Raw genomic sequence first — 13,520 nt, forward strand, 5'->3', positions numbered from 1 at the left:
TAGGAGCACCTATGAAAACAAACTGCGTATATAACAATATAGTCTACTAATTAGAAAAAAGATATTGAAAAAGGTAACCATGGGTATACAAGAAAAAGATAACCAAGGGCATCAAGAAAAAGAAGGGAACCTGTGGAAACTAGTAATAAAGTATTTGCAAGACATAAACCTGAATACAAGACAAATAAAGGAAGTGACAAAGATAGCTACACACGCCCAAACTAGACAGCCGGGTAATGATTAGTGGGAAGAAGGGTTAAGAAATAAAAAAGACTTTATAAATATACAAAAAATAGAAAGGAAAAATTAAAGAACAAATATACAACACTTTTATATCAGTAATCTTTTCCATGAAAAGAACTAATTCGTGAAAGCTGAATGTCATAAATATGCACGAAGAAATGTCAACTGCAAAACGAATGAAACCGTAGAACCAATTTGCTGTACTTATATATATTTTGCCAGGCATGAAGATTGCGGAGAAAGAACTACAAAAACCTTATAAAGAGGACACACGTTAAATAGTTGGGGGAGTTTTTATCCAATGAAACTGATATTGAGAATAAAGAGGAAATCTTGCCTCATATGTGAGGAAAAAGATTAAAGTTAACAAAAGAAGGAATACCCACAGCTAGAAGCACACGGCAAGAGCTTTACAGAGGAAAGGTCTCAACGGTGGACAGTACACCCAGGAGCTTCACTGCCGCTTAATAACCTTTCGTTTGACCGTCATTGAAAAAACTGTTTAAAAAAAAAGCTACGCCATAAATATAATTTCGGCGAAGAGTTCCGTAGCTGAGGAAGAACATAGTTATTTTTCATTCGTGAAACGTGAGTATGCACAACAGTGTCACCAGGTTGTTTCATTATCTTGCCGTCACCTTCTGGTTCCCCTCTAAATTCAACTAACTAGGCCTAGGCCAGTGAACTCCGGGTTGAATTTTTTATTTATCAGTAACGATGCAATAGGTTCGTGCTTACAGAAATGGAAACTATTGCCTTATTGCGAACTGGAAATGGCTTTTGAGACTTGGTAACAAGGTAGTTAACTTGTTTAAGGGGTTGAGAAGCGATTCATCGCCCCCTCCCACCCTCCATGACCAAGATCCTTTCCTTGGCCCCCATCGAGTGAGAAGGTCCTGCAGCGCTTTGTTGCCGTCGAGTTGAGTCTTGGTTGTTTGATTTAAGAGTGAGGTATGTTATTACTTTTTACCAGATGTCAATATTGAAAGTTTTTGGCAAATATTTACTTCAAACAATAGGCTAATTGGGCTAGAGTTGAAAATATGATTTTCCTATCTCTTAGGCCAATGTGTGCTTTGAATGTTTCTGGAGTAGGCTATATTTCTTAGTAGAACTGTGGGGTTGCTCCACACGGGTCTTACCTTGGAAATTGACTTTTTCTTGGTAATTCTAAGCCGGCTGTCTGCGGTGAGCTAGACTATGGCAATTGACATTTTCCTATGTTATTTTACTTGCTTTACTAGAATTTAAAGTAATATTTTGTCGGCCGGCTGTAGCTAAACTGTAATTGACCTTTGAAGACTACACTACCGACAGAGTAGGTCTAAGCCGGCAGGTATTAGTTTACAAGTTGCCAATACACGATATGAAATTGTAACCTACATTTTTGAGAAGACCCCCTCATCAAAGTAAGGTAAGACAATACCTGTCCCCCACCCCCCTCCATAGCTAATTTGGCATAATTGTAACCAGTAAACACCCCTAGGTTACGTGGTATTATTTTATATTGGCAACTTATAAAATTTTACCAGCCGGCATTCCGCGGCGAGCCCCCCACCCCACTCCATAGCTAATACTGCAAAATTGTAAGCAGTAACACCCCTAAAAATACCAACCTAACGTACCGTGCTGATATGTACTGGTTACAGTTTGCCGTATTAGCTATGGATGGGGGATGGTGGGCTCGCTGCGGAATGCCTAATTAGTCCTACCCCACGTTAGGTAATTCAAGTAGTGTAGTCTTCAAAGGTCAATTACGGTTTAGTTACAGCCGGCCGACAAAATATTACTTTAAATTCTTTTAAAGCAAGTAAAATAACATAGGAAAACGTCAAATGCCATGGTCTAGCTCACAGCGGACAGCCGGCTTAGAATTACCTTTTTCTTTAGCATTTTGGGTATTTCTAAGCATCAACCTTGTAAGGACTATTACTGTGGAGATTTATTTTTCTTATAGGCAACTTTTAGTGTTGCTGATGATGGAGGTGGTGTTGTTTATTACTGGTCATTTATTATTAACCTCATATCTGCCCCACATGGTTGGGGACCCTTTGGAAATGAACGGTTTTGGAAACGGGAGAAAGACCAGACAGTCGTGTTGTTATGGAATGGTTCCACGCATGCACAAGTTATCAGGGAGCCATATGTTTAAGAAGGGATTGGTTAAGGAAAACTATTATAAAAGGAACTACACTAGGTAATTCTAAGCCGGCTGTCCGCGGTGAGCTAGACTATGGCAATTGACGTTTTCCTACGTTATTTTACTTGCTTTACAAGAATTTAAAGTAATATTTTGTAACTAAACTGTAATTGACCTTTAAAGACTACACTACCAACAGTGTAACATCTAAGCCGGCATTCCTCGGTGAGGCCCCCCCCCCTCCATAGCCAATACGGCAAAATTATAACCAGTAAACACCCTGAAAAATACCAACCTAATGTACCGTAGGGATGTTTACTGGTTACAATTTTGCCGTATTAGCTATGGAGGGGAGTGGTGGGCTCTCTGCGGAATGCCAGGTTAGACCTACCCCGCGTTAAGTAATTCAAGTTGTGTAGTCTTCAGAGGTCAATTACAGTTTAGTTACAGCCGGCCGACAAAATATTACTTTAAATTCTTGTAAAGCAAGTAAAATAATGTAGAAAAACATCAATTGCCATAGTCTAGCTCACTGCGGACAGCCGGCTTAGAATTACCCTACACTAACCTAACCTAACCTAGCAGGGGGTAAGGGCTGTGTTACTTAGTTGGGGGCTCTGTCCCCCAGACCCCTCCCTGTGAAGGAAACCTTTTTTTATCCAAAGCTCCCCTATAACACTGTGCATGTGCAGTAGCATTCCAGGATTGCCAGCATACAACTTCTGAGGTTAATTACAATTGACCGACAAAAAATAACAGTAAAATCTTGATGAAAAGCCAAAATACTGTAGGAAAAATCAATTTCCAAAGTAATACCCCATGTGGAGCTATTGCTTCGTTCTACTGTATTTTGGCAGCTTATTAACAATTTACCATTATTTTTTGTTGGTTTACTGTAATTAGCCTGTAATTAACTGCAAAAGTTGTATGCTGGCCATCCTGGATTGTTATTGCACATGCACTGTGTTATAGGGGAGCTTTTGGTAATAAGTGGAGTTTCCTTCAACATGGGGTCCAGTGGGTGGACCCCCCCCCCTAGCTAAGTAACACGGCCTGCTAGGTTAGGTTATTTTAGGGTACGTTAGGTTAGTATAGTTCATGGTAGAACTATATAGTAGCTCCGCGGCGGCGACTGCCTTCTAACTTAACTTTTTCTATAGTTTTTTGGTTGCTAATTATGAATTTACCTTTAAATTTTGGTGCTCGAATGTAATTAACCTGTAATTAACCCCTGAAGTCCATCCAACAACGGGTTTCCATATGCGATCTTCACAAGACAGCACGGGTACGTCTGTTTCGAACGGTTCATATCCCGTCCAGCAAGTGCAATAACTTGTTAACGTATGGGTAACCCCCCCGCCAGTACTAAATACAGCAAAGGGACATTCCATTTGACCGACAACAAACAGATGTACCGCCAGTATCAGAACCCCTAAAGGTGTAGAAAAAACCAGTTGAAAAGGTAAAAACAGGTGTGGAGCTAACATAGAGAATTACCTGGTTCCTTTTATAATAGGTTTCCTTAGCCAATCCCTTCTTGAACATATGGCTCCCTAATGACTTGCGCATGTGCAGAACCATTCCATAACGACGACATGGCAGTCCAGTCTCTCTCCCAACGATTTCCCCCACCCAAAACTCCACATTCCCAAAGGGTCCCCAACCATGTTGGGTAGATATGAGGTTAATAATAATTGATCAACAATAAATAACACCACCTCCTTCATTGGCAACACTAAAAGTATAGGAAAAATAAGTTTCCAAGGTAATAGTCCATGCAGAGTTACCCTGTAGTTTTACCTATTTCATTAGCAATGAGTAGTTTTAGAGTCACAGGACCTCTTGTATCCTACAGTTTGGGTGACCACATTGGGAAAGAGAGGTTTTTGGTTGGATTAAAACAAGTGAAATTGAAGGTTGGATTTAACCTGACCTGAGCTGAGGAGCTGGGTCCTTGCCTAGTTTGAGAAACTTTGCTTTCCCTCCCCACCCCAGACACTTCAACCTAACCTAACAACCTAGGGACTGGGTACTTAACTAGCTGATGGGCTTTGTCTCCCCCCAGACTCCCCTACCTATCTAGGGTGCCAGGTCCTTATGTAGGCATGGGATCTGCCCCTCTGGACTCCCATAATTTAACCTAACTCAGGGTGCCAAGTTATTATTTAGCTGTGAAACTTTGTCCCACACCTCCCAACCTATCCTAGGGTCCTGGGTCCTTACCTAACTTGAGGGTTTACCATCCTGGACCCACCACATAACCTTTGTTAGGACACTTGGCCCTTAACACATTTGGAGGGCTTTGCATCCCTGGATCCACCACCTAACCTAAGCTATGAACACTCTAAATTAAAATTAATCATATCTAATCTAACCTAACCTTGGGTGCCAGATTTGCATAAGGCTCACCACCAACAAAATGTTGGTTACCAGGGTTTTATTAGCTTAGTGTGTGATGTCTTTTTAAAAACCTTCAGTATACCTTATAATAATTACAATCAGAACTTTCAAAAGTATCTTGGGGATGGTAGAATAAAACCTTGTACGTACTGTATATTCAGTATTTTATATTTTCCCAAGCCCACAATCCTTGTGGTGTGTATAACTGTAGGAAGTAAGAGGGAGGCAGTATCTCTAAAACTAGGCCTTGCCTACTAATTTACCAAGAAAATGAATGTCAGAAACATTCAGAACACACAAGTATGGGAAAACCGTATTTTTAACCCCAGAAAACAGTTATAGTTTACAGTAAAAATTTACCAAATTTCCAGTAAACCCTACCTTAATCAGACTCAGAATTTGCAGAAGTAGGCTATCATGGGAATGTTAGAATGCATCCTTGTCATTTCACTCATTTTATATTTTCCCCCAATCAAAAACCTGATTGTTTCTACAAAATACAAACCTTTGGTCTTTACATAGGATTTAGCTTGCAGATGTGAGCTGGAATGGCTGTTTAACTTTCAGACAAGGTTGTTAACTACCAACGGTTTTGGGGGGGGGTTAAAGCCCCGACTGTCATTTGGTTTCTGTTTTATGTTTTTTTTTTTTATATTTTTGTGCAATTGTTATATATACAAATACCTAAATCATTTTAGCACTTTTGGAGAGGAAACAGCAGGGTTTAGGTGCTGTCCAGAGAAGGACAGGCCATGTATTCGGTTTCTCTCAGTTTTGAGGTTGATCCTCATTTATTTTTGTATGTCACACCATGACATGAGTCACAACCTAACCTGACTTCTTTTTCAGGTGTTGTGAAGACTGAGGACCTTAGAGAGTAATGTGCCTCTCTAGGCCTCTTGGGAGAGCGAGTGTCTTGAACTTTTTGATCACTCAGACTATGAAGGGCCTACCGCTATCTGCTCCGACCATGCCCGGGATGACTTTCTGGCCACAGTGTCTGCTAGCTATAGAACTGCCACTTCCTTGGTAACCCCTCATGCAGCATCATGATTGTGTTCTTGGTGCTGCTGTATACATCATCTCTGGGTGATGTTCTCTCTACAATCTTTTGTCAAAGGCTGAGCTTGGCAAAATCAAGAAGAGGAGAAGGAAGTCATCATCGTTGAGTGCTGTCAGCTACCGGTACCAGGCCAGGCCACTACCTGGGGTTCTTCAGACTCTTGGTGTACTAGTGCCAGTCACAGTAGCCCACCTACTCAGGCAATCAGTACCAAGCCTAATCTCTTGTTAGCTGTTAAAAGTTAAGTATACCTCAGTTTTACCAGACCACTGAGCTCTCCTAGTGCTGGCTGGAACGATTAGACTTATTTTACGTGGTTAAGAACCAATTGGTTACCTAGCACCGGGACCTACAGCTTATTGTGGAATCTGAACCACATTATACCGAGAAATGAATTTCTATCACCAGAAATAAATTCCTCTAATTCCTCATTAGCCGGCCAGAGACTCGAACTCGGGCCTAGCGAGTGCTAGCCGACAACTCTACCGTCTTGCCCAACGAGGAACTTTCTTGTTAGCAGTACTGTACCGCAGTACCTCTGCTCCTGTTGTTCAGCACTCGGTTGCAACCACTGCCCAAGGTTCTTTGGACCCCCGGTGTACTGGTACTGGCCCTGGCATGCCACCTACCCTGGCTATCGGTACCAGCCCTGGTCTCTTGCTAGTGGTATCCCTGCTCTTGTTGCTGACTGCACGGGTGCTACCACTACCCAGGGTTCTTCAGACTCCTGGTGTACCAGTAGCAACCCCAGTAGCCTGTCTACTGGGTCGGTAAAGGTCCCTGGTCTACAAACCCAGTCCCAGCTGCCAGCATAAGCCAGCAAGAAAAGGTAAACAGAAAGCATGCAAGTGCTCCCCCACCTGCTTCCCATTCTTTGAGAGAGCAGCCCAGGGGTTCAGGGATGGTGGGCCTCAGCTTCTAAGGAGATTGGAGTACACTTGTAAGCCAGCCCATGATCACATTCGCATGACAGGGACCGCCTCCCCAACCTGAATGAATGTCGTCACTGCGCGTTGATGACCGCTCAGCTTCTCTTACCTGCTGGGACTTTGGTCACCGGCGGGCAGGGCAAGGCTGCTCGTCATCCCTCACTTTTTCCTTCCTCCTTGGAATATTTTCTGGGGAGACTCAGGAGCTGGACAGGTTAGGGGCTTGTGACCAGGAATGTTCTTGCTCCCATCCCAGCCCGTTACACAGAGGCCTACGTTCCTGGTCCAGTCCTCGGATGGGACGGGACATACACCCGAACGATTAAGAGATCGCCAGGGGGCTCTGGTGAGTGTCTCTCTCCTGCAAAGTTGCAGAGACATTTTTAAGGATCTTGAGGAAGAGGCATTATCTTTTCTTGCAATGTGCTTTCACCATTGAGTCTTTCTGGCTACCCCGAAGGAACCCAGCCAGAATGCGTTTGACTTGTCATGGGCTAGGCTTGCTGATGAGTTTGTGGTGTGGGTGAGTTTCCTTGGTTCCGGGCAAGGGAATTCTCCATGGATCAGCCGTTCATGAAGGAACTTCCTTCGCCTTGAGCTTACCAGAGGAAATTTCAGGTTCTCTCAGAGAGAGCATTGCTGTGTAATAGGTTGACCGGGATCTGACTCCTCTGTGTCCCAGTTTGTTATTAGAACATCTCTGTGCGGAGGGAGTCTCCCTCTCCCAGGCGGAGGCAACGGCACTGGAATTGACTGCCAGGGCAGCATTCCAGTCAGTCTCATAGATCGATATTTGGGTCCTGTCATTAGCCTAGATCGTTTTTTCCTTGGGCTTCTGTACACCTAGGGAGAATGCAGCCTTCAAGAAGCTGTTACCTTTGGAGGTAGTGATACTATCTACCCCTCTCCACCAGACAGCAAACCTGTCGGGGGGCAAGATGCTGTGCTGTTTCAGACTTCTAGGTTTGTGGGTTCCCTCTTTGCTAGAGGGACGGGGGGAGGTGCCAGGGTGGATAGGCTTCATTTTCTTCATCAGGCAGTGACTAAGACTTTCAGGTCTTTGCATGGCACTGCAGCTTACCCTTGGGTCAGGGTGGCCCTTCCTCTTTGGTCAGAGAAGTCGCTGACTTCCTCAACCCCTTGTAGAGGTACCCAGACTTCTTCTAACCTGGTAGAAAATGGAGGACACCAGAGATGCAGTGTGTCTCCTCGATTGCTGTCGATGGGGGTGGGTGCCTGTCGAGCCTTTGAGCAAGCTTAGCAGCAACATGGAGTGGAAGCATGGGTAGCGGATCCCTATCAGATAGGGTATTGGCTACCTTTAGAGTCCGGTCCGGTTCCAAATGTTCGTTCCCGGGTCATGGAAGGCCTTTCCCTTGTGGGAAGAGGTGAAGGCAATGCTCCCGGAAGGTGCTGTGGAGGTCACCTACCCCTGTTCCCACTGAACCAGTTTCTTCACCAGAATTGTTCCTAAATGGAATGATCCATTTGGTTCTTGATTCCATCAGAGAAGGCGATTTCTTGCTTTTTGGTGTATTTGAGGGATGCATGTGTTCAATACCTATCATTGGTCCTCCGTACCTCCTCTTTACTCTTGAGGAGGGGACAGTGTTCTAGTTCAAGGCACTTCTTTTGGATTTGTAACCACTCCCCATGTGTTCACTCAAGTGTTCATTTTGATCTCTGATTGAGCTCGTTTGCACCAGTATGTCTAAGGAAGTACCGGTGCGATTGGCTGGTCCTGGCAAGCTCATTGCTGCAATTGCTTGGACAGAGATCGGCTTCTCGAGTTCTTGTCATGACTTGGGTATAATGATCAACCTTGAGAAGTTGGATCTCATGCACAAGCAGAAGGTAAAGTTTCTGGACATGCTGATAGACACCGCAGCAGTGAGGGTCTTCCTTTTAGATTATCGTAACAGCAAGTTCAGAGAGGCAATGCAGATGTTCCTGTCTTGGCAGGAACAACCTGCTCAGCAGTGGCATGTCGTCCTGAGTCACCTCTTGTCCTTGTGGAGTGTGGGCCTTTGGGCGGCTTCACCTCCACACCCTTTAGCAGAGGATGAAGGTAGATGGGTGTCTGGGGAGGGACCCGCCCTTCTCTCCAGTTCATCTGTTGGAGAAAGTGAAGAGAGCTAGCTAGCTTGGTAGTTAGATGACAGGAGCCTCTCTCTAGGGGTGCTGTTGTGCACTCCCCCTCCTGAGGTACTTTTGTTTTTGAGAGTGCTCTACTAGGGATAGAGCGTACACCTGGAAGAACTGTTGGTTGCAGGTATGTGGGACCAGAATGACAGACACCTCCACATCAGTGTCCTGAAAATTAAGGTGACTTTTTTAAACCAGCGAGAGTTTCAGGACCAAGTGGTGAGGCACTCCGTGGTGTTGACGAGCGACAGCACTATGGTAGTGGCATATGTCATCAAGCAGGGGGACTGGTTTCCTTCCAGCCGCACAGGTTGACAGTGCAGGTACATGGGTGGGCAGTAGCACACTCAGTGGAGCTGTCAGCAAGTCCATTCCAGGGTTCTTGGAATGTGGTGGCAGACAAGCTCAATTGCCAGACCCTGGTGATAGTGACAGGTTCTTTACACCAAGACATCGCAGAGAGGATCGGTTATGGGAGTCCCAATCATGATCACCTTGTAACCAGTACGATAGAAGTTACTGGAGTATGGCTCATTTGTGCTGGACTGTGGGTTGCTATGGAGGACGTTTATCCAGCACCCTGGGGAAATTTTGGAGGCTTACGCCTTCCCCTCTGTTTTGTCTGATTTGTTTCGTTAGGTGATCATCAGGGCTGTGATCACTCCAAATTTCAATTTGACTCCGCCACACGCCAAGTGGTTCCTGGACCTGCTGGCTCTGTTTTGTGTAGTCCCGAGAGAGATTCCCCCATGGCACAACCTTCTGTGCCAGCCGTGCATTGAGAGGTTTCAGCAGGCAGTGGTAGTGATGGCACTTCACATCTGGAGACTATCCAGCATCTCCTGTTGAACATAGGTTTGTGAAATACCTGAACTGATACAGAACAGTGTAACACATACAGTACTCTGCAGTAATTTTATCCTTATCATTGCAGGCTCCCCACACATACAATCTCCATCTCCCCCAACGGTTGTAACAGCTTTGACAATCACTGAAATTAGGTAAGGAATTCCTAACTTTTTATAATTTTTATACATTTATTCTACTGTAAAATACTGACTGTATTTATACTTTATTGCATGCAGGACTACTGTACAGTATTATATGTACACTAATACTAAATTTTTACATTCCAGAATCCCCTGAATCATGAGGCCACACCAACATTTTTCCAGGGTTAAGAATCACGGGGTTTCCAAAATAAAAGTAAGGAATTCACTTTTTTTTTTTTTATCTTTCATACATTCTTTGGTATAAGTTATAGTACTGTGCACCTGTGTTACTGTATAACAAAATGTATTTTACTCTTGTACAGTATATGTACAGTAATCTATACTGTACTTTATTGCATACAGGACTTTACAATTACTAGTGTACAGTGCACTACTATGTACTGTACTTTGTACTAAATTTTACATTCCAGAACCACCAGTTTTTGGGTACACATCACATCAGAGTGTAGGTAAAACATCAAGAAACAACATGCAGTATACCCAGAAGATTAAAAGTAAGGCTTTCATAACTTTTGTTTCAAATTTTTATACATTTTTCTGGCGTCGTATGCTGTCGTTCTGGTTTACGACGATTTTCGGTTTACAATGCAGCGCAAGAATGGAACCACCGTCGTAAACCGGGGTGACTGCCTGTAATAATAATAATAAATAATAATAATAATAATAATAATAATAATAATAATAATAATAATAATAGTAGTAATAAATACAGCAGCTAGTCAGAGTTCATTTATTTCTTGAAGTTTCGGTAGGGCTTTCTATAATTTTTCAAAAGGTGAATGAAGCCAGGGTTACAGCTATGCCATATTTATACAAGCAGACTTACAGAAATACTGGCAATTTTTAAACATCTGACTTACCTGGTAGTTATATATATAGCTTAAGTCCCTGACGCGCGGCAGAATTTCAAAACTCGCGGCAATCGCCGATGGGTAGTCAGGTGTACCACCTGTGCGCCCTCTACCCAGGTACCTGTAACCATTCCACCTATTCCTCAGATCTTCCCTGCCGCCCGTCGGTTGCATCGTTAGAATTTCGCTCGTTTGGCCCATGTTTTTCACAGAGTTTTTGGTGAAGTACACTTTGGCTTTGGCTTTTTTTTGGATTTGCTTTGGATTTTCTTGACTCTTTTAGATATTGTTGGTTTTGACCCTTGCTTGTTTTGATCTCTCTTACGATTTTCCTTTTTCCAAGATGTCTGACTCTGCGTCGAGTGTGAGAATGTGTGTGAGGGGATGTAAAACCCGGCTTGCTAAAGCCGCGTTAGATCCCCACTCGATTTGTGTAAATTGCAGAGGTAAGAATTGTGAGTTAAAGGACAGATGTGATGAATGTTTGGGTTTATCAGGGAAAGAGTGGATGGTTTACTATCGCTATGTTTCGAAGCTTGAAAGGGATAGGATCAGAAGAGCCGGGAGTAGTAGATCTCGCTCTTCGAGAGATAGTCAGGGAGTTGACAATTCTCCTCTTATTAACAATCCTATTATTCCTTCCCCAGTAGTGGTAGTTCCAGACCCCCCCACTGATACTGATAATGAGCCAACTTTGAAGGACATGATGACGGCCATTCAAACCCTTGGACAAAGGGTAGAATCCCTCGCTAGAGACAGAGGATTTATGGTCGAATGTGAGAGATCTTAAACACTCAAGTTTTAGTGAGAAAATAAAAGTGCAAGTGTTGTGGAGGGTGCGATTGCTCGGTCCTGTCGTGCTCCTAGTCATAGACCTCTTCCAAGCTCACCAACCCCTGTGAGAAGGAATGTCGACAGACGAAGGGAGGCAAGAGGCTTTAGCTACCGAGCAGTCGTCCCCTCGAGCGTACCTGTTGACGCTTCCCAGGACGCTCGCCCTCGCCATAGGAAAGGCGAGGTTAAAGTGTTTTCGCCCTCGTCGGAAGACGCAGTTCCCAGACGGGGCTGGCGTCTTACGTCCGAGTCTAGACCCCTCAAGAGGACTTTCTTCTGTGGAGCGGCGTCGGGAAGTGATGCTTCCTACTCCAGGATGTAGTCATTGGAGCAGTCCAGAGCGTTCCCCTCTTAGCTCTGACGATTGCTCTCCGGTGAAAAGCAGACGTATATTATCGCACGGGCGGCTGTCTGCTACCGCTGAAGACGAAATGAGATCGGAAGCTTCCCCGGAACGTCACTTCCAACGTCTCAACGTAGAGAAAGAATTAGTAGCCGATATTGCGGCTCCCCCTGTCGATCCTCAACAGCAGGTAGCTCCGCAAATCAGTCTAATTCAAGACATGCAACAGAAACTCTCTTCCCTGATTCAAGTCTTGCAGCCTGCAGAAAAAACAGATGCAGATTTTCGTCCACCGATGGCTGTATGTCACCCTGAGGAAACTTTTGACCGATGTCGCACAGGCGGCCAGTTCTCAAGTGACTTCAGGGTGCGGCGGGACAGCGAACGTAGGAAGAATGTTTCTCCAACTCAAGAGGTTCCGATCATTGTACGTCAGCCTGAGGAAGCTTTTGACTGATGTCGCACAGGTGGCCAGTTCTCAAGTGACCTTAAGGTTTGGCGGGACAACGAACGTCAGAAGTCTGGACTCCAGGATGCCCGAGTTGCCCAAGAGGATGGACGCCAAGACACCAGGTGTCAAGAGATTGGATGCCAGGATGCCAGGCGTCAAGAAGTTGGACGCCAGGATGTCAGGCGTCATGAGGCTGGACGCCAAGACGTTAAGCTTCAAGAAGATGGGCGCCAACACGCCAGGCATCAAGAGACTGGACGCCAGGACGCTGAGCGTCAAGATGATATTTTGAAAGACGTCGCTACTTCGGTCTTCGGACAATCGGAAGAAGAGAATGATGATATCCTGCAGTCTTCTGTGGATCCTATTGAAGAGATTTCCGACGAAGATAATATTAAAGGCCATCAACTTTCATCGGACCTGAAAAGACTTATGAAGCTATTTTCAGAAGTTTTTCCAGAGAACTTTATCCCGACTGCTCCTCGTTCCCCGCCTTCAGAATTTACTCTTGGGAAGGCGTCTAAGAGGGCAGCATTTACGAAGATGGTTTTGTCCCGCTCGTCCAAGAGAGCGCTTAAAATTATGAATGAGTGGATGCTTTCGAAGAAGGAACAAGGAAAGACAGCCTTTGCTTTTCCTCCAGCCAAACTAGCTTCAAGGTCTAGCGTTTGGTATCAAACTGGAGAATCGTTCGGCCTCGGAATACCTGCCTCTTCCCAGGGAGACTTCTCGAATCTTGTTGACTCTTCTCGTCGAGTGGCCATGGGGAAAACGAAGTTTTGTTGGTCAACATCAGAGTTGGACCACCTCCTCAAAGGAATTTTTAGGGCCTTTGAAGTCTTTAATTTTCTGGACTGGACCCTGGGAGCTTCAGGAAGGAAGATGGAATTTTTCAACACGACTGACACCGAAGAACTCATATATCTGATGTCATGTATGGATAAAGGACTCAGAGATGGTGCCAACGAATTAGCTGCTCTTTTCTCAGTGGGAATCCTGAAGAAAAGGGCCCATCTTTGCTCTTTTTCTGGCTAATGGGGTCACGTCCAGTCAAAAATCAGAACTGATTTATGCCCCTTTTTCCTCTCACCTCTTCCCTCAAGAATTA

The 13,520-nt window shown here is 44.5% G+C and overlaps 1 protein-coding gene and 1 long non-coding RNA gene across 3 annotated transcripts in view; one reads left to right on the plus strand and one right to left on the minus strand.

The window, feature by feature from the left end:
* The window catches only part of msl-3 (male-specific lethal 3), a 110,336-nt gene extending 109,610 nt beyond the window's left edge, over positions 1-726 (minus strand). Inside the window, exon 1 of one of the 2 annotated variants that reach the window (XM_067091708.1) lies at positions 630-726. The gene's annotated coding sequence lies outside the window, so the exon portion shown is untranslated. The remainder of the gene's footprint in view (positions 1-629) is intronic. The other variant, XM_067091703.1, reaches the window with a different exon arrangement.
* On the plus strand, positions 696-10,427 carry LOC136831374 (uncharacterized). Its single transcript, XR_010850850.1, has 4 exons — positions 696-831; positions 9,855-9,921; positions 10,057-10,126; positions 10,344-10,427. It is a non-coding gene; the product is annotated as an uncharacterized lncRNA (long non-coding RNA).
* The last annotated feature ends 3,093 nt before the right edge of the window (positions 10,428-13,520 follow it).

This window comes from Macrobrachium rosenbergii, chromosome 48, assembly GCF_040412425.1.
Source record: "Macrobrachium rosenbergii isolate ZJJX-2024 chromosome 48, ASM4041242v1, whole genome shotgun sequence".
Taxonomy (NCBI): domain Eukaryota; kingdom Metazoa; phylum Arthropoda; class Malacostraca; order Decapoda; family Palaemonidae; genus Macrobrachium; species Macrobrachium rosenbergii.